This window comes from Gymnoscopelus microlampas, assembly GCF_963454915.1.
Source record: "Gymnoscopelus microlampas genome assembly, chromosome: 1".
NCBI lineage: Eukaryota > Metazoa > Chordata > Actinopteri > Myctophiformes > Myctophidae > Gymnoscopelus > Gymnoscopelus microlampas.
Genome location: NC_139962.1, coordinates 18,474,659 through 18,496,756, shown reverse-complemented (window position 1 = coordinate 18,496,756; position 22,098 = coordinate 18,474,659). Strand labels below are relative to the sequence as shown.

General features: G+C 40.6%; 2 protein-coding genes across 2 annotated transcripts in view; both read right to left on the bottom strand.

Annotated features, from left to right (window-relative positions):
• The window catches only part of pcdh20 (protocadherin 20), a 221,721-nt gene that overhangs the window by 70,880 nt on the left and 128,743 nt on the right, over positions 1-22,098 (bottom strand). The window lies entirely within an intron of this gene.
• Positions 1-22,098, bottom strand: part of LOC311050480 (protein diaphanous homolog 3-like) — a 380,395-nt gene that overhangs the window by 312,847 nt on the left and 45,450 nt on the right. The gene's annotated exons all lie outside the window — the stretch shown is intronic.

Below are 22,098 nucleotides of genomic sequence, written 5' to 3'. Positions count from 1 at the left end.
TGTAGTGGAGTAAAAGTGCAATATTTGCCTCTGAGATGTAGTGGAATAGCAGTAAAAGTATTGGAAATTGGAAATACTCAAGTAAAGTACAAATACCTCAAAATTGTACTGAAGTACAGTACTTTAGTAAATGTACTTAGTTAGTTACTTGCCACCACTGCGCACACACACACACACACACACACACACACACATACCTAGCCCACAATGCCATGTGTCTAATATGCAATTAGCGTGCCGAGACAAGCCTTGCTGGGTTTAAATTCTTATGCCCTATAGAATAATGAATAGATAGGGAAAAGGTGTCCTTCCACAGATTCTGCATATCTTGCTAGAGGACCGGCGGTGACACTTGCCATGAAGGATACTGACACATCAGTGTGCTGAGCAGAGATGAGGTGTGGGTGGTGTTGGCAGAGTGGCAGTTGAATTAAATCATATGGCTAATAAACTGCTATTGTAGATGGAAGAATTAATCTCAAGGTAGAGTATTTCTGACTGTACGTAAAATCATACCATCGGGATTTCTAAATACCCTTAGTATGCCTTTATACCTATAGCCTAATGTAGTGTTTTTGCTTGATATACTGGCTGAAAACTAAGATTGGCTTTTATTTACCAGATGCACCTGCTACCTCCTGTGTCTGGTTTAGTGGCTGTTGGGAACTCCATGCACTTTGCAATTTCATTTAGTCTTATGTCTTGTTTTTACTGCAATTCAATATTGGTACACAACATCTCACTTAGATTCCAATAATCAGTACTACTGGTATCTGCCATGAATAAAATCATATTGGTCGAACCCAAGTGGGCTGTTCTAGCGAGTAGATTTGAAAAACTTGGGATGGTACCACAACACCACAAAGGCCTTAAAAACGAGGCTCCAGACATCCCAAAACAAACTGGTAAGGCCAATTCTTGGCCTTCCATCAACAACTGATCTAACCACTTCTCACTTTGCTATGGTCGGATGGCTCAGGGTAGAGGACAGAGTACAGCAGCTTGCAATGGGCCTGGTCTACAAGATACACCACAACTTTGACACCTGTCAAACTACTTCAAAAACTTAAATGAAGTCCACAATCACAACACCAGAGGTAGCTCCACTGATCACGTCCAACCCAGATTTGGCACAAACAAGTTGATGAATTGGTTCTCCGGCTATGCAACAAAAATGTAGCCTCGCGTAGCCAGACAATATCACACGACACACTGCGTGGATATTAGTCTGGTCCCTATCAACGGTAGATTTTCTTCCTAGGGGCGGTTACAAAAAGATCCAAACGGACTCTATTGGTTAGACCTAAACCAATCAGAGCAGTGCTTCCTTGAACGAACCAATCAGAGCAGTGCTTCCTTGTACGTCATTGCTCCAAATAAGGTGATAAGCCCGCCCACATTTGGATACTGGGCCCTGGTTGGCTCCGCACAACTGCGGAGGGAGAGAATTTAAATCTCTATGGAGGGGGGCCAGACCTAATCTGCCGAGGGCTAAAGTGCATGCAATTTTGCAAAGGCAGATTCGTCTGGAACCAGGCTAACAAAAATGTGGAATGCCCTACCAAAAGTAGTGAAGGACAGTAAAACTCTACTCTCCATCAAAACTGCCCTAAAAGAGTACCTTCAGGAGGCTGCAATTCCAAACTGGCCCCTGTAAAAGTCATAACCTAACCTGCAAAACGGGCCCTTACAGCAAACTTTGAAAGACAATCGTAGTCAGAGGCAAGGGCTAACACAAAGCTAGATGTATATCTGTAAAAAGGGGTACGTTTATGGAACAACTTGGATAAAGAACTAAACATGTGCAAATCAGTCACCAAATTCAAAAAGATGTTCGCAAGGTATTAAATAAATATAAAACATTATGATAGTATCCTAATATCCTAATCATTAGTAAGACCTAGTAAATATTGTTGTATAATGACGGAATTAATGTGTGTGTATAATAGTTTGCATATGGAAACATAGTATTTATGTGTGTATTATGTGCATATGTGTTTACTATAGATTAGCATATGCCATTATTTAAGTGTGTATTGTATACATATGTGTATGTATGAATATATGAGTAAGTATGTATATATTAATGGTACTAAGTATGTATCTAGAAATAGAGTGTAGTGTGGTGTAGTTTTTTGTGGCAATACTTACATGTTGGTCCATGACGCTACACTAAACTATATTAATCATTTATTATTAATGTCAATTTGTGAAAATTTAATTTCCTTTTTTTTTTCCTTTCTAGGATTAGTACATGTACAGTATGTTTTGTTAAATCAAATTACGAAACTATGTTCATTTGTTCAGTTTTGATATTTGATTTTGTATTCAAATAGGGCAGGCAGAATAAGCGTTTGGCTTCAACCTACACCTTTTTGGACAATTAAGCTTTCCTAGTATGTACAGTATGCACTGTGGTATGTATGTACTGTACTATACCCTTTTGTTTAATGGACAGAAATAAACTAGCTATGAACTGATTCTTGGGTGCAGTGTTCTTTCACAGAGGCATGAGAGTCCAGGCGAAGAAAACAGTTGTACTGAATGATGCAATACCGCCATCTAGGGGGGCAGCCAGAGCTTGGCCGGTAATATGACAGACTGACTGACTCTGAATGAGCGCTTGAGCAGTGTCAGCCAGGCATTTTATACACCCGCCAAGTATGGTTCTTATGTGGTTGTTTTCCAGACTTCATTTAACCCATGAAGACCTGAGGTTCAACAGGTTTTTTGAAAAAAACTTATGTTGCTATGTCAGTGGTTCTCAAACTTTTTGTTGTCAAGGACCCCCAAAATGATATGTATTTGGCCGCACACCCCCATCTCAAAATATGTTGTTCAAGGGACCCCCAGAAGCAAAGATTTGAGTTACAAATGTTTGCTTTAAAAAAATATATATTCAAAGATTTGCACACATTTTCTCGATTTTGAAAAATAGCAGATCTACAAGCTCGTAGCGCGGCACTCGGTGCCGCGCTATGAGCTTGTATATCTGCTATTTTTGCTAAAATTACGTCCCAGGTCTTAAAGGGTTAACGTTGAAGCTAACAATGAGAAGAGTCTCTGGACAAAATCTTACACACAGTAAAAAGGCATTATTCCTCTCAGGATTGATATTGACCCGTCTCATATAAAAACATGAAAATGTAATGGGCCTCCAGATGGTTAGGCCTACTCACTAACCTAGTTTTCCCTGTTCAATAATGGAGAAGAAGCCCACTTCGTTTGTGCCAGCTACACAGGATTACAATTTTGATCAATACTCCCACAGAGTTAAGGGTAGAAATAATGTAATCGGATAAAACAGAAATATTAAATGCATAATGAATCATATAACACCAATAGGAAGAAAAAATAAACATGATCTGGTTCTCAGCTAGTCAAGTTTTGTCTCCATGGAACTATGTGCCATGAAGAAAAACATAATTATTAACATTTTCACGGTTGGCACTTGATGTAGCTCCTTACAGAGCCTTCAAAGATGTCGTGATAACACCCTATCACGAGTCGACTGTTTCACACAGACGCACACACACACACACGCACACACGCACACACACACCACCCTGTGTCTGGCTATTACAACTGAAGCTTGCAATTCTCTCCTTCTGTTGAGAGCAGGGTGCACATGTAATTTAAAACGCACAATGAGGTATCCTGAAAATAGAGGAGGATGTGAAGAACTCCGCCAAGCCCATTATTTTTGTGCATCTGGACAGCTCATCTCATGCATTATCTCAATTATACCATGGCCATTTACCAAGGAAAAGAAAGAGACAGGCTTTCGTACTTTCATAATTGATAAAGAACAAATGAATAAACACCTTCTTGTCCAAAAGAAACAGCTGCTACTGTTTGTTGTCTCCGCCAGGCCGAAAGGCATGGCGAGAGAGTATGTTTTGCACCCTGTCCGTCCGTGTGTCTGTGTGTCCTTCTGTCTGTGGACCGCTAATCTCCGGCGCCGTTGGCTTGATCACGGCAAAACTGTGCACACACTCTCTGGAATTGTTCACATGGGCCTGTTATGGCGCCAACAGGAAGCCAATTTTTGCAAAACAATTTTTTTGACAGTACTCCTACAGATTTTATCCAAATTTCACGCAAATCGGTACACATGATCTCTAAAGTTATGTGCTCAAGATGAATCTGTTAGATTTTTCATATTCCATCCTGATTGGCTAAGATCTAAAGTTTGCAAGAGTGGCCCGTTTTGAACAAAATGCCGCAAATCATGAGCACAGCGTCCGATCGCAGTGAAACTTTGCTCACACTTTCGCACTACGTTGAGGAACAAATGCCACCCTTTCAATATTGCTCTATTATAGAGCAATATAACCACCAGGAGGCCGATTTTTGTAAAACATTTGTTTTGATATTACTCCTACGATTTTCAGCCCATGGACATTGTATAACCAATATGTAACAGAAATAACTAACAATTGTAGAATGCAGCCTTTTTTTTTTTTGTGTATTTTTTTCTTTTTTCATTTTATTGTTATTTTTATTATATTTCTTGTGTTTTAGTACTGTTTTTTGTTTGTTTTGTATTTCAAGTATGTGTATCTGTCTTTTGAAAATCTTTAGTTAAAAAAATATATATATTACCGTACTCCTACGAATGTTGTCCAAACATCACGCAAATCGGTACACATTCTCTCTTTAGTCAAGTGATCAAGACGGATCCGTCCGATCCGTCCAATCTTTCACATTCCCGCCTGATTGGCGAATTCCGAACATTGCTGGCCAACACTAACCTACGTGACTTGGCGGAGACCTGTGCTCCGAGGAGCACTTTTTCTAGTTTCTTACTGTCGTTATGGTTACATGCATTTTAATGAGTATAGATTATTGAACAGTGATTATTAAACTGTTGACTAGGACTATGTTTGAGCTGTCCTGATATCTGTTATAAACAGACAACTGCAAGCCGATCATAAACTACATTTTCTGTGGCTATGGTATAAAGACTTGTAATGAATGAATGGAGTGAATCATCACTGGCCTCACGATTCGATTTGATTTGATTATGATTTACCTTATGGTTCGATTTGATTCTACGATACATCAACATTTTCTATATTACTACTTTTGGCGACTTTTTATGTATTTATAAAGTACTTACACGATGTGTGTATACATTAAAATAAATTGTAAACCAAAATAGCTAAACGGAATAGCCAGGTCTAGTCTAGTTATGTGTTCAATGTTCAATCCTCCAAAAACGTAAATCCTTCTGCAGATTATAACTTAACAAGTGTGCTTGCCTGTAACAAAAAAAATATGGTTTTCAGTTGCACATAACAGCTGTGAGACAGGGCATTTCACAAACATGACCGAGTGGAAACTCTCCAGTACACAATAAAAAACGGATTGTTAATTTAACTCGGAGAGTAAATCAATCTTAACAAATGGACCCCTGAAGCCTCTTCGCACAATGGTGTTGCTCACCAAAAATAGCAGATCTAGGTGCTGACAGGACATCATATCACATGATGACGCACTGTGAGCTTTAAGATCTCGTGTGTGCTTGTAGATCTAGTATTTTCTGTTGTGAGCGTGTAGATCAGTGATTTGGTGTTGCACCAAGGAGTAAATCTGAGAAATGTACCAAGATAATGGGTGTGTTTTTTTTAGCGGTGCCAACCGCTCTAAGCTTGACTTTGTCCGTATGTCCGTGGAAGCACGGGATGAGCACGGGATTTCAAAAAGCTATAACTCCAGTTTGCAGCATGCCACCAAGTCCAAATATGGTATGTGGACTTAGACCACCAATAGAGACGAGCATGAATTGCTGAAGTTATCAAAGAGGGGTCCAGGGACCCCCAAGCACGGGATGAGCACGGGATTTTAAACAGCTATAACTCCAGTTTGCAGCATGCCACCAAGTCCAAATATGGTATGTGGACTTAGACCACCAATAGGGACGAGCATGAATTGCTGAAGTTAGCAAAGAGGGGTCCAGGGACCCCCAGCGTATGTTATGTTTGTCCGTCCGTGGAAGCACGGGATGAGCACGGGATTTCAAACAGCTATAACTCAAGTTTGCAGCATGCCACCAAGTCCAAATATGGCATATGGACTTAGACCACCAATCGGGATGAGCATGAATTGCTGAAGTTATCAAAGAGGAGTCCAGGGACCCCCAGCGTATGTTATGTCCGTCCGTCCGTGGAAGCACGGGATGAGCACGGGATTTCAAACAGCTATAACTCCAGTTTGCAGCATGCCACCAAGTCCACATATGGTATGTGGACTTAGACCACCAATAGGGACGAGCATGAATTGCTGAAGTTATCAAAGAGGGGTCCAGGGACCCCCAAGCACGGGATGAGCACGGGATTTTAAACAGCTATAACTCCAGTTTGCAGCATGCCACCAAGTCCAAATTTGGTATGTGGACTTAGACCACCAATAGGGACGAGCATGAATTGCTGAAGCCCCGCCCCCTCTGTCTTCCCATTGGCTGGCCTTTAAACAGGCATAACTCAAGTTCACAGCATGCTAGGGAGTACAAATTTTGTACATGGACTAAAACCACCAATAGGGACGAACTGTAATTACTTAAGCCCCGCCCCCTCTGTCTGCCCATTGGCTGGGCTTTAAACAGCCATCATTCCAGTTTGCAGCATGCTACCAAGTAAAAATTTGGTAAGTGGACTCAGACCACCAATAGGGACGAACTGAAATGAGTTAAGCCCCGCCCCAAAGGCACCGCTTCCTTCACACAGGGTGTGATTTTTTTAGAATCGATAAGATTTCCACACCTCTATAGTAAATCATCAACAATGTGAGACAATAAGCCATGCCTGATGCCTGGACTATAACTGCTTATATTCAGCCGCAAAGAATTTAAAACTGGAAATGTTCCAGCGAGCCACCAATTGCAGAAAATGTGTTACTTGGCCATGCCCAATATAATCAAACGTCTTGTAAAATTGCTCCACTACTCCAACTGAGGCTCAAATCCTATTTAAACCTGAATCACTGCATATTAAAATGCAGCAATGGTCTAAAAAGTTGTACTGTGCGCTGCTTCAAAATGAGTCATTTACAAAGTCTGTGCACAAGCTGTCATCACATTTGTCTTATCTCACAAGAAGGGAAAGTTAAGGAACAACCTTAACTTGTTGGCTTAAAAGCCAAAGTGTCTGGTAGATTTAGACTACCAGCCATGGCATATTTATGTTACCGGTCGAAAATGATATAGCATTGTATTATTGCCATGTGTTACTAATACTCTCATATGCAAATAGCAATGAATGACTATCATACACAACATAAGGAATATTTGCATACTTTTGAGAAGACTTATGGGTCTGAAAAAAAGAGACGAGATCAGAAATCAAACCCCTGTTGGAGGGTCTGAGGCTTGACTTGATAATCTCCCATGGCATAATAATGTAGCAGTCTATCAGAGTAAACGCATATCAGTAGTGACACAGCAAACTGCAATTCAATCTACACTCACACCTCAATAAATATTTTTTCAGTGTCCTCAAACACTGTCAGACGCTTTGAAGAAAATAAATATGGACATGTTTAGATTTACGCGTGTGTGCGCGCGCGTGTGCGTGTGTGTGTGTGTGTGTGTGTGTGTGTGTAATCTTCAGCCCCTTTGTAAACAGTGTTGTCAGTGAGAGTGCTCTCTCCATAGTGTTCTGTCACAAAAATAAGTGATCTACAAGCCAACACTGCTTTGCATGCCGAGGCGTTGTTAGCTTGTTGATTTGTTCCGTTCTGGCACGTGACTCCCTCTCTAAGCAATACTACGGTACCAACACAACTTTCCCTATTTACACTTGCCAACCGTTTCTGGATGCTCTCTTTTAAGGACACAAGGACACCCTCAGGGTGAGATGGCTCGACTCATGCTATGAATGGATGCACACCCACATGCACAGCACGAGCACACACACACACACACACACACACACACACACACACACACATCACGGATATAAGAAGCTGCACCCCTTTTTAAAAAAGTATGGCATTAACCCATTAAGACCGGGGACGCATCTGTGTCATTTTAGATTTTAACCACTTTAACCATTATCTATCTTATTATAACTTTGGGCTATTCAAAAATAGCAGATATACAAGCTCCTAGCGCGGCACCGAGTGCCGCGCTATGAGCTTGTAGATCAGCTATTTTTGAAAAAAATAACTCTGAAAACTTTGAACGCATATATCTTTTTAAAGCATTTTTTTTTTGCTAAAATCTTTGCTTCATGGGGGGTCCCTGGAACAACATATTTTGAGATGGGGGTCCGTGGCCAAATAGCCTACATATCATTTTTGGGGAACTTGACATGGAAAAGTTTGAGAACCACTGATATTATAGCGACAACATAAGTGTTTCAGAAAACTGTTAGGATTTAGAAGACATTTGTAGAAAGATTTGAGTTACAAATGTTTGCTTTCAAAAAATATATATATATTCAAAGATTACATATTTTCATGATTTAAAAAAAAAATAGCCCAAAGAAATCTAAAAAATGACACAGATTCTTTCCCAGTCTAAATGGGTTAAGCAGAATCTCACACAGACAAAACATTCAGGAAGCATTTTTCTTTCTTTCTTTGTATAGCGTAAACCAGAGTGGCTGGTTAGCTTCCATCATTTACCAGCCAAAGAAGAAATGTACATGCCACTGGCGGTTTGGTGGGTGTTCATTCTGTTCCCTGTTCACAAGAGATGAGTCTATTCTGCACTGTGTGACTTAACATAATAATGTGTTGCAGTTGCAGTATCTCAGGTACAGTATTTAGTACTGTATTTAGCAGAAAAGTCAGTTTAGCACGGTTTTATGCTGTGCAACTTGCTCACCTTTTACGAGGCAAAGTAAGCTAAGCTAATTAGCTATCGCTAATTGTTTTCAATGACTGGGCGCTTTACACCTCCCACTGTCCTATCTGTGCAAGGTTAGGCAATCAACGTTTGCCAGTGAACAGAAGAAAAAGAACAAAGACCAAAAAAAATGATCAACCATTGAGCCAGGGAAAACATGCCATTTTTTTCCCCACAACCAATGATTAGATTTTTTTTCTGGCAAGCATGAAGCTGCCTTTATACTGTGAGGTGTTACCAGAGCGCCTCAAGTAATGTGTAATTAGGAAGTGTTTAACATGCATTGTTTGTTATGTACATTTGCCAGGAGTGAGGTATTTGCTTCCCCGTTTAACGATCAATTCTGTTTACAATCAATCATTGTAATTGTGGTCTTGGCCACAATTGGAATTTGGAATCTATTCAACCACTACTCATGTCCGTAGGAAATGCTTGATCAATGCCAGGGCAAGGAGACCCTGTCTCCCGTTTTCTAATACGAGGTGACTAAAGCTTTTCTGTGTTGCTGGTAGAATACACTGAGAAAGTCAGCTCAGAGTCACTATACCGCCACAGAGCACAGGCAGCAACACTCCACTCACCGGCTTCACAATATGAATTACAATTAGCATGGAATGTGAGCTGGTAAATGTGTTTAACCATAATTAAAAAGGCAAAAAAATTAAAATTAATAATAAATAAAATCAGAGTCATGCTGTGGCCAAAAGTAATGATTTCCAAGAGCAATATTAATCTGTGCCAAATTAAAAAAGGGTAGACAAACAGGGGTTTGTATTGAGGTTTAGTCTTCCTGGTCTTTTCTTTTCCGCTCACACATTAATCAGACGACTGATCAACATGCTAAAACGATGTTGTAGAGACAGTCTCAGACAAATATCATGTACACAGACAATAACACACATCAGAATGTGCAATGCAATCAAACAGCATGCAATGTTTTCCACACTCAAATTCAAATACACACATTTGCATAAAGCTATAAATATATCAGAGTACACTGCTGAGTGTGTGTATGTAAACTAATCTGGATGTCAAAAACATCACATGCTTATTTCAAGCTGACAAGAGAGAGACACATGTGAGGTAAATTGTAATCCTTGATTAATGTTGATTGACAGAAGTTAACCCTGTATGGCCCACCCAAGCTCGGAAACGCTATTTTGAGCATTAATAGCAAACTAAAGCTGTACTGTCTTTCTACCATCCATCAGAATCACCTCAGGTGATCATTTTAGTAGTTATAATGCTGTACCTGGGTCAAAATGGCCAGTTTTCTGGAAAGTTGTTACTTTATTGGTCGTCTTTGATTAACACCCCTAACAAATTAAGCCGTTAGCACACCATATAATAGACATGCAAAGGAACATAGCACAGTTGGCAATTTTGGCAACTTGAAATATCCACCTTTAGGTACGCAAATATTTTTTACAAACTCCACTTGCCACCAACACCTCATGAGCAGTGTTGCCAGAATATGTGAGAGAAACAAGCCACCAGCTCAGCATGAACATCAGCTATTTGAAAATAGCAGATGAGCTTGTAGATCGGCTATTTTCAAATAAAACCTTGCGGGGAAATTATAATAAGCAGATCTGGCAACCCTGCTCATGAGGTGTATTACTGTACTTCGCATAAAGGGACTACAGGTCAAACAACATAGAAGTGTCACAATATACGATCTGTAGGTAGCCAGGTGAACATGAACGTTTTCTGGAAAGTGTAAAATGTGTATACTGGGAGATCTGCAGAGGATGACCTAGTGGTGGTGCCAGGTCGTCTCTCTAGCACAGGGGTCTTCAACAGGGGGTCCGGGACCCCTAGGGGGTCCTCAGAGTCACTACAGGGGGTCCGCCAAATCTTTGTGTGATATGATTATTTGTTTTACAGTAACCACATAAACCCTAGCATCCCTTTTTTCGGAGGATCTTTAGCCAAAAATAGCCGATCTACAAGCTCACACGAGGCGTTGTGAGCTTGTAGATCGGCTATTTTTTCCTGCTTCATCTCTCTCTCAGCTAGGGGGTCCTCGGCCTGAAAACGTTGAAGACCCCTGCTCTAGCCTCAACCAACTCCAACAACCACTGGGAGACCAGACGGTTCACATCAAACAACATGCTGCATCCTCATTACCTCAGCGTCCAACCATGGAGGGCCTAGCTAGCCCGGTTCCAGACCAATCTGCCATTGCAAAAAAAGAATAATAATTGCCCTCGGCACGCAGTGATATTGTCTGGCCTTGCGAGGCTATGCAGGGCCTGCCACAGAACAGAGGGAACAATGGGGATAACACCCTGCATACCAAGCACTTCTTCTTCACACAACGCAAGGCACACCAGTCAAACAAACAGCCTAATGCTATATTATTGAATGCTCATATTCAATCATGTTTTTTGTATTAGGGGACAAATTACTCCTTTGATTTCACAATTAATCAGACAGTCACTAAAAAATCATAACAGGCAGCCAGGTTTTAAAGGGGGAAATAAAGAAACAGTGGGTGGCTCATGGCTACAGTACACTGGCAAACAAACCTATTAGTTGAAAATGAACTCCAAATGCAGATTAATGTAGATTAAGATTAATTTCCTTGATTGTCTCCGCCAGGCCGAAAGGCATGGTGAGAGAGTATGTTTTACCCCCTGTCCGTCCGTCCGCGTGTATGTCCGTGTGTCCGTCCGTCTGTGACCAGCTAATCTCCGGCACTGTTGGCTTGATCGCAGTTCACGCAAATCGGTACACATGATGTCTATAGTCATGTGATCAAGACGGATGTGTTTGATTTTTCATATTCCATCCTGATTGGCTAAGATTGATATCTAAAGTTTGCATTAGTGGCTTGTTTTGAACAAAATTCCGCAACTCATGAATGCACTGTCCGATTGCGGTCAAACTTTGCACGCACATTCACACTATGTTGAGGAACAAATGCCTCCCTTTTAACATTGGCCTGTTATAGCGCCACCAGCAGGTATAATTTAGCAAAACAAATATTTTTTACAAAATACCTCAAATCATGAATGCAGTGCAAGTCCTAAGAAGAACTGCCACCCTTTTCACATTGGCGTATTATAGCGCCACCTGGAGGGCACAATAAGCTACCTGACCTGGCGGAGATCTGTGTTCCGAGAAGCACTTTTTCTAGTTTAGTTTTTTCACTGGCTCCCAGTCTACTGGATCCATTTTGAACAACTTCCACTATTTTGTGAATGTGCTGATTACTGATGGTCAGTGAAGTCAACTGAAGCAATAGAATTCTCACTGGGTACTGTGTGGGCAGAGCAATCAGAGTTCTCCTTCTCAACAGAGCCTTACGGATTGCCTAGAGCAGTGGTTCTCTCATTTTCATGTCAAGTTTGTATTTTTATGTAATTGGCCCCATCTGAAAAGATTTTGTGCCAGGGACCCCCAGAAAAGATTTGTGTTGAAACAAAAGTTTCTAGATTTGTCAAAAAGTTTCAAAACTAGCAGATCTACTTAGCTCACCACACGTTGCATGACATTGGATTAAAGTGGTCAAATTCATTATGATGTATATTAACAGATTTTTCTGAGGGCCCCCTGGAACCCCTTCAAAGACCCCTGGGGGTCCTCGTACCCCACTTTGAGAACCATTGGCCTACGAAACACGTACAATATGCATTCCTGTGTGTGCATACATTTTTCCATCGGTGGAGACGTATATTTGCAGCCAATTATACAGAGCTCTGCAGACTACAGAACAAACACAAAGGAAGTAGACAAGTAAGACGCGCGAACGCGGGAAGCGAACGCAAAAAAAAAAATGAATGAAAAAAAAAATTAAAAAAAAGTAACAAAAAAAAAAGAAAAATGCAAAGAAATTCTGCGTTAAAGGGAGCATCTTAGAAAAATACAAATTAACAAAAAAAAAACTTTTAATGGTTTTGAACAATTCAACAAAGTGTTTGAAGTGCCTGTTTCACCCACTTCCGGGGGGCGGAGCCAAAATCCGAGCCCGAAGTATTTGTTCGTAGACCCCCACTTAGGGGGGGTAGAAAAAGTTTGGGAGCGATTCGGGCACTTTTCATTTAACATGGGGTTTCAATGGGGAGTTTTTAGGAGGCTTCTCCGGGGCGTGGCTTCCGGGGGAAGGGGCGGGCTTAAACGCAACCTTGACAGGTGTGTTCAGTTTTCAAAGACCTTTCATTTGATGTATGGTACGTCTATATTGGACATTTACTTGGCTGCACACAGGCAGTGCACACAATAGTGCACACAGACACACAAGCCGAGCACGGTGTCATAGTAAGCTCCACTTGTGCGTTCGCAAACATCTGGTAAATTGTGCAATCTGGTGACCAGGGAAAATTACCAAAACCTTTTCTGTCCATTTGTCCAATACAAAGAAAGTGCCTTCTTTCAATCATAGAAAACGTTTGATACAGATACTGGTCAGCGATTTTAGTTACATTTAAGCACCTTCGATTGCAACAGTTGGCCTCAAAAACACATTTTTGTCACAGTCTGGGACATGTGTGTAATGTGTATATTGTTCAGACTTGAGGCTATTCTTAAAAATGTATGTTGTCAGTGGTGCTCATACTTTTTCATGTCAAGGACCCCCAAAATTATAATTATAATGAACTAGTCTATACCCGGTCGACGCATCCGTGGGGGGGATATGGGCACATGATCCGGCAACCCGGGAGCCATTCATCCCATAGCTCGCGGGGCCATCCCACAGCTGGGCAGCCGTAACCATGGCAACATTATTTTACATAAAACGCAAATAAACAGCTGACAGTTGGGGAAATCAAAAAAAGGGCTTCGCAGTTCCGTGCGCATGGTAATGGTCAATGGCTGTGTGCAATTTCAGATCAATAGCTCCAGCCACTGAGGAGAACCGGGCAGAACAATTTTGGTCTCACCACCCTACCGTCTCACCACCCTACCTCACACAGCTTTGTCAAATTATAGGAGGATGTATTCGGCCGTCGACCCCCATGTAAAAATATTTTGTTCCAGCTATTTTTGAATAGCCAAAGCATTAAATAATGCTTTTTAGCTTAAATCTAAAATGAGAAATGACACAGATGCTTTCCCGGTCTTAACTCATTCAGTGCCAGATGACGTCTAAGAGGTCCGTTTTTATCGCCATTGTTTAGCCCTGAGCGCCACGTTGCGCCTAAGACGTCATAAAAAAATAAAAAAATATTTAAAAAAGAAAAAACATACATTTCTTTTTCACTTTTTTTGGGGGGGGAAGAATGTTCTGAACCCAAGATATCATGATTTGAAAATGTGCTGCTCCATTCACTTCTTGTTTAACTTCTTACTGAAAAAGGCTGTATCTCAGCTCCTGAGCACTTTTTTTTTTCAGTGAATTTTTGGCTCTGGCACTGGGACAACAGAGCCAGAAATAAGTCTGGCACTGAATGAGTTAATAGGTTATTTGAGGTGGACTCTTCTTCCATCATATTGATTGACTTTTTTCTTTTCATTGCCATGGACCATTTTCAAATTCACAGGAAATCCAGGTTATCTGGAGAAGTTATTTGAGTTGTGAATAGCGGTGCCCCTGAATGCACCACAGGCCATGCTGCTTTATGCCAGTCACAGGTAGAGCTGAATGCAGCCGCACTGATAGTGATTGTCTGTGACAGGAGTGACAATATAAAAATGTGATATATTTATCTAACAAAAATGTAAGAAACAAAAACTGTCACCGAACATATTTCAATGTTCAGTGTTATTAATGTAAATTGGCTTATGGCTAGAAAGTACCAATTTTCAATACCCAGCCATACCGAGCAGGCAGGTTTTTTTTTCCTTTCTGTTTGTGTAAACCTTTTGTTTTGAGTGGTTGTGCAATTTGCCATTTTCTTTTCCGCTTTGAAAGACATTCAATTGATTTAGTCAAGTGCTTTGAGGGAATGTACTGTAGCAAAGCAATTCACATGGTTTCTGTTCTCGGTTTTGCAATAGCATTGCGTACTGTAACCTGGTCTAGTAAGAAAGCTGTCCATTTGATGAAGCAAAGTGCTATGTTATAGACTACAGTATATCAGTAACTATGCATGTAACTCAACTCACGTTATGATTCGCAATATTAGGTTCACAAAACGATTTTTCACGATTTTTTAAACACAAAATTATTTCCCAGACAAATGACTGAAAAATATTTTTTAAATGATTTATCTTACACAAATCCAATATTTTCTTCTCTTTAATTTTTTTTTTTACAATATCTCTCTTTTCAATACAGTTGCAAATGACTGAAAACTCTATCAATTCTCTTTATCCATTCTCTTACAAAGATCCTGTATTTTCTTTATGTCTTTTCACATGTCAGTGACGTCACTGACGAATCCTTGGTATCTTTGTAACCAGCTTCTAACATATTGCTGTACATCAGTGGTGGGCTGTCAGGGCCAGCAAGGCCTTCTCTGTTGGCCTAAACATAATCAGAATATACATTTTATTTTTATATATTTTTCCACAAATATGTATTAAATTATTCCCCAGAGTTATACTCTTCGTTCATTTCATAGCTTTCCTCTTGGTTGCACTGCTTCCAGCCTCAGGTTGAGATTTTGAGGGCTGGACTTTATGTTAGAGTTTTTATCCAATCATATTCATCCATCATGTGTTGCCAGGGGTCTATAATCTGCCCTCAGGCCTTCAGAATCAACAGTGCGGGCACTTGTAGTTTAAAGTGAATGGAAATGATATTCTGGCGTTAACCAATCAGCTTACGAGTAGGGGTGTGCCGATACACTAATTTCACGAAACGATACGATACGATATTTGGCTCACAACTTCGATACGATTTCGATACGATACGATACGCACTTTTTTTTATTATGAAAATATATGGAGGAGAAAAAAAGAAAATGCAAACAAATAATTCTGTTTTTGCATTATTCAGACATGCAAACTTGTAGCTTTTCAGCTACAATAGCCGTTTTGAATCCAAATAGTATGACACCTGACCCGAAAAAAAACATGTTGTCACTCTTTTCACTTCGGGGCCGTTTGCATGCCTGATTATTATGATTGTTAAAAAAAAAAAAAAAAAAAAAAAATTTCAAAAACGATATTTTTTTTCCCCAAAACGATACATATCGTCGCGAAAACGTATCGCGATATATCGCGGGACGATATATCGGCACACCCCTACTTACGAGTTAGCTATCGTCCGCCTGCTGGCTGGCTCCAGTGTTAAACAGGAGCCAGCTAGCAGAAGTAGAACGTTCACGTCTTTTCATTGGCTTACGCGATATTGAGAGGCGGGTCCTACATGGGCAGGTTTATGCAGACGGCAGACAGGAGAGTTGGGAAAACAAGGAAACTGAATACAATTTGAATTTGAAAAACGAGCTAATTCGCGTACTTCTAAGCTTTTTTTTTTTCAAACCACAATGGCGGAAGGAGGAGAAGATATCGATTTGGTCGCAGATATAATTACAACGCCGTTCTCAAGACGAACCTTTCAAGAAAAGTTAGACATTGTAAGGAGAGGTCGCTCGACCCCGACGATAGCAAGCCTGTCACAGCCGGGAAAGGGGTTTGTCCGCCACTTCCAAATCGCAAACTACGAGCGGTACCAATGGCTCACAGGCTCCGAGAGGCACTGCAAACTGTACTGCTGGGAATGCCTATTATTTGCAAGTGATCGATTTGGTGTTTGGAGCCACACTGGCTTTGCAAACTTGAGTTGTCTAACCAAGGCAGCAACGAGACACCAAAGCACGGCTGGGCACTTACAAGCAATGGTGCTTTTGAAAACTTTTGGGGACACCCGAGTGGATCTACAGCTCAACGAACAAGCGCGCAGGGCAACGGAGCTGCACAATGAAAAGGTGAAGAAAAATAGAGAAATATTAAAAAGCCTGATTGGCACTGTCATGTTTTTGGGTAAACAGGAGCTTTCATTTAGGGGACACGATGAAAGTGCTGAGTCCACAAACAAAGGAAACTACGTGGAGCTTCTTTCTTTTCTTTCTGAAAGAGACACAGATTTGCAATATCACCTGTCCACTAACAAAGTGTTCACTGGGACGTCAGGCAAAATACAAAACGACCTGATTTATGCTATTGCTGAAGTGATGGGAGAAGAGATCAAAATGGAGATTAAAAAAGCACCCTTTGTTGCTGTTATGGTGGACGAGACAACAGACGTGGGAAATGCAGCACAGCTCTCACTCGTCCTGCGTTATGTGACGGACACAGGTGTCAAGGAGCGATTTCTCCGATTTGAAGACGTGACAAGCGGCAAGCGAGCTGGTGATATAGCTGCTCTTATTTTCCGTTTCTTGGAGGAAAATTAACGTAGTCTGGAAAGTTGTGGCACAGTGTTATGATGGTGCAGCGGTCATGGCATCTGGACTAAATGGGGTGCAGGCTAAAGTTAAGGAGAGGGCACCTATGGCCTTATTCATTCACTGCTATGCACATCGACTAAATTTAATACTGACTCAAGGAGCCTCAAAGCTTAGAGAATGCAAGGTGTTCTTTGCCAACCTCAATGGCCTTGCAGCATTTTTCTCAAGATCCCCTAAGCGCACGCAACTGCTGGATGACATCTGCAAGCGTCGTCTTCCTAATGTTGCACCAACAAGGTGGCAATATACATCGAGATTGGTAAATGCAGTCTATGAGAAGAGAGATGCCCTAAAGGAGCTGTTTAACCACATACTGGAAGATCATGAAGAATATGATGGGGATACTGTGCTTAAGGCTGAAGGATTTAATGCACGTTTGGATAATTTTGAGTTTTGTTTTTTGCTTGAAACATTTAATGGGATTTTTAATTATTCGGATGTGCTTTTTGGAATTCTACAGAAACAAACATTGGATGTACAATTCTGCCTCAAAAGGGTGAACGAGTTTTGTGACACAATTGAGCGAGAGAGGGGCCGGTTCAGTCAAATCTACGATGACACAGAGCGCATCTCAAGTTCACCACGCAGAGCACAAAGAGACCCTCGCACACACTACCAACAACTCCACAGCAATATTCTGGACAGCCTTCTTTGCCAGATACGAAACAGGTTTAAAGACCACGAAAAACTAATGTTTCTCTCCCTCCTGGACGCCCAGCACTTTCAGACCTACCGGAAAAAAATCCCGCAAACAGCCTTCTCCAGCTTAACAGAGAGTCACGGAACACTTTTGGATTTATCCAAGCTAAAAACAGAACTGACTGTAATGTATGCTATGACTGATTTTGAAGGTAAAAGTCCCACTGATCTCCTTGATTTCCTAAAGCAGAAAAATCTGAATGAGGACATAGGGCAACTTTACAATTTGGCATGTGTGGCAGTGACTATCCCTGTGTCCACGGCTTCTGTCGAGCGGTCATTCTCGGCCTTGAAGCGAATCAAAACGTATTCCAGAAATGCTACTGGACAGACTCGGCTTTCAGCATTAGCCTCCATCTCAATAGAAAAGGACTTATTGGTGGAACTGAAACGCACAGATAGACTGTACAACAGAGTCATTGAAGTCTTCTTGAGGAAAGAAAGGAGGATGGATTTTGTGTTCAAATAATCAGTCTTTGGTGAGTAGGCATACAGTGCATTCTATTTTTTATTAAATGTGTATGAATATTTCGCATTTTATTTCGTTAATATTAAATAGCCTGTGTATTAACAAAAAAAAAAGGCAAATAGCCTATGTTGCAAATTATTTGTTTTCTTTATTTCATTTTCAGTGAATAGTTATGTGTCTTTATCATCACGTTTGACGTTTCTTGAATGAAACCGTTTTGGGTGCGACATGCGCTGTTTAGTGAAAAAACTTGTTAAAGCTCACATACTTTGTTTTGGGGGACGTATGTCTTGTCTCATTATGATTGTCAGTAATGTTGCTATTGATGAAGAATGTTTTTGTGCTGTGGTGCGATGCGTATTGTATGTTTTTGTCTCATTATGTTTTCATGATGCTGAAAGTAGCCTACATATTTTGTATGTTTGTCTTATAAAAGTAAATAAAGTACCAATCATAAAAAAAGCCTTTTGACAGTATCCAATCCAAGTGATTTTAAAGCTGGTATACAGTAGTTTAACACTCTTAATAATGCGATTATTTATTTTAAATGCTTTGAGGCCCTGGCTGTGCGCTGAGCTGTGTGTGTGTGTGTGTGTGTGTGCGCGCGCAGTGTGTGTGTGTGTGTGTGTGTGTGTGTGTGGTCCACTCCCAGCAGCTTGTCTGGGGGATATGTGACAAAGCCTGTTGAATCCTGTAATATATAATGTAATTTCTGAAAAACCTCTGACATCTACACTTAATGGAGTAAATGTTTTGTACCGAATTAACCGAATTAACCGAATTCAACTATCAAAAAATAGTAACAAACCCGCGAAAGACCCGAAAAAAACCGCGCGCGCACGCACGGACGAGACATGTCTCGTCTATTGAAGGCCTGGGTATAAAATGCACCGCCCGCCACTGCTGTACATCTGTGCTACTTCCGTGTTGCATAACACAGTGACATCACTGTATAATTCTTGGTATCTTGATTACATTACAGTCATTTAGCAGACGCTTTTATCCAAAGCGACTTACAATAAGTGCATTCAACATAGGTAGGGAACAAAACTACTAATCACCAGAAGTCTTAAGTGCATTATCTTCTAAAACAAGCAACTAAAAGTATACCTAGCGCTAAGGTAAAAGTGCAATATATCTTTCTTAAACAGATGAGACAAATAGGAAAATCAAATGAGCAAGAGCTAAAACAAATATGTGTATTGAATAAACAAGATCCAATAAAACAATAAAACAAGAGCTCGTACAACTAGTTAACAAGTAGGCAAGGCAAAGAGGAAGGGTAGTGTTGATCCTAGCCTTTCAACGTGTGCTGATTAGCACCATCACTACAAACTGTATTTTTTTCACGCTTGTGCTAATGAAACACTAAACGGGATTATTATTTCATGTCAACATTCAAGTACAACTATCAGAAGATGTAACCCAGGTAAAGTAATGCGTCACTCTGCAAGTTTAACAACATTTTTCCACCTGTCCAAATTTTTCTTCTGGCTATTTTTTGCATCGCGATATTTTTAGTATTAAATCGATTTAAATCGTCACCAGCAAATATTGAATCGATTTACGATAAATGGTTACATGCCTATCAGTAACCTATTAGTGTGTGTGTGTATACATCCTATCTTACATTTGGGAGTGGTGCGCATGCGTGGCTGTGCAATGTCTGTCTGGCGACTACAGCTGAGCGAAAACGAAGCGGCGGCCATTGAAATGGGTCCGTCTCTCAGTTTGCTTTCGCTTTCGCTTTGCGTCTCGAAACAAACACCGCTGTTGCTTTCGCTTTTGGTTTGCGCGTCGAAACATCGACAGCGTACTACACGAGAGCCTCGCGTACCCGTTTGGCTACTAGAGCCCCGTGCGCGGCTGGGGGCGCCGGGACCTCTAGTAACATACAAGTTATGTATGGTTTTAGCAGGATTTACAATTCATTGTATGAGAATGTCGCTCGCCGAGATATTCAATAGCCTATCTACAAGCTCACATTACCATGAGCTGCTAAATGGTACAGAAGATCAATTCTATTCAAACAAAACTGGGATCCCATGGTCAGAAATGATGGGGGCGGGAAACACTGTAGTTCTGCCTTCAACCCCATTGGCAACCATCTGATGTTCCACTGACTGTCATCATTGACATGCACAGCTCATTTCATTAACTCTTTAAGACCGGGAACAACGCATCCGTGTCATTTTTAGATTTCGTTGGGCTATTCAAAAAATAGCAGATATACAAGCTCATAGCGCGGCACCGAGTGCCGCGCTATGAGCTTGTAGATCTGCTATTTTAGAAACATTTTTAAAAATGAAAAAAAAAATAATAATAAAATAAATTGAAAAGATTAAAAAAAAAAAAATGAAAAAAATGAAATAATTGAAAAAAAAAAATGTTTTTCTTTTTTTTTTGGGACATTTGTAACTCAAAATCTTTGCTTCTGGGGGGTTCCTGGAACTAAATATTTTACAAATGTTCGCTTTAAAAAAAGATATAATCCAAGATTTTGCCAAGATTTTTCTAAAATAGCAGATCTACAAGCTCATAGCGCGGTGCCGCGCTATGAGCTTGTATATCTGCTATTTTTTTAATAGCCCAAAGACATCTAAAAATGACACACAACAGATGCGTTCCCGGTCTTAACGGGTTAACACACATGCCACCATTACCATACGTATCTTGTAATTAAGAGATAAAGAATTTATCATAAGTGCTGAAATGCTGAATCAAAAAAGGACAGAGCGGTTCTCTTTTTTTTCTCTCCAGAGAAGTAATTGCTTTGCAAATAAAGTGGATTTGCCGGTAGCAAACTGACGACTGAGAGTGGCTTGTAGGGGCTGTCTTCTTGCCCTTGAGAATGTAAGAGGAATTAAGAGGCCAGCTATTTATAAAAAAAAAAAGACTTGAAAAACAAAAACAAAAGAAAGTAAGACAAGGACAGGAAGGTGAAAAATAGAGGTTCAGGGAATGAAGAACAGCAGAAAGAAAGGCAGAGAGATTTTACAGCAAAGAGTGCAACTGTAGCCATAGGACAGTTAAAGGAATGTATGGACTTGAAAGCGCACACACACACACACACACACACACACACACACACACACACACACACACACACACACACACACACACACACAAGCGCGCGCGCACACACATATATATGACGGGCTACAGTATGAATCTGAATGCGTCTGAATGCTGCAGAAGCAGAAGCTCATGGAAACATCAAAGAAGTTCACAGAAGGACAGTGTCTCTACAAACCGAATATGGATTTTATTACAACATAAAAATAAAGAGGTTAGAAGTTGATGATAGTTTTTTGGGCAACAAGTATCTTTTTAAGACAAAAAATATTTAAACATCAGTGTTGTGCATGCTCCTTTGTATTAGCCTGGTTCCAGACGAATCTGCCATTGCAAAAATCCCCCCTCGCGTATTAGGGGGGCGGCATGAGTCACCAGAACCAAGGACGGGTGTTTTTGATGAATCTAACATGTTAAAAATGGAGTTTGAAGTTACAATGTCTAGGAAGGGGGCGTCTCTGATAAAATGAATATCTAAATATTGAATCAAGCAACTTAAAAAACTGTCTGCGGGGCTCACAAAAGCCTGAGTAGATGATAAAATCACCCAAAAAAAATGTTGAAAGTGAAATATCCCTTTAAGAACTTAACTGCACTGATCCCACCGACAAAGACACTGAGACCCAACTACGCCAAGAGTTTCCCTCAAACAAATATGAGCA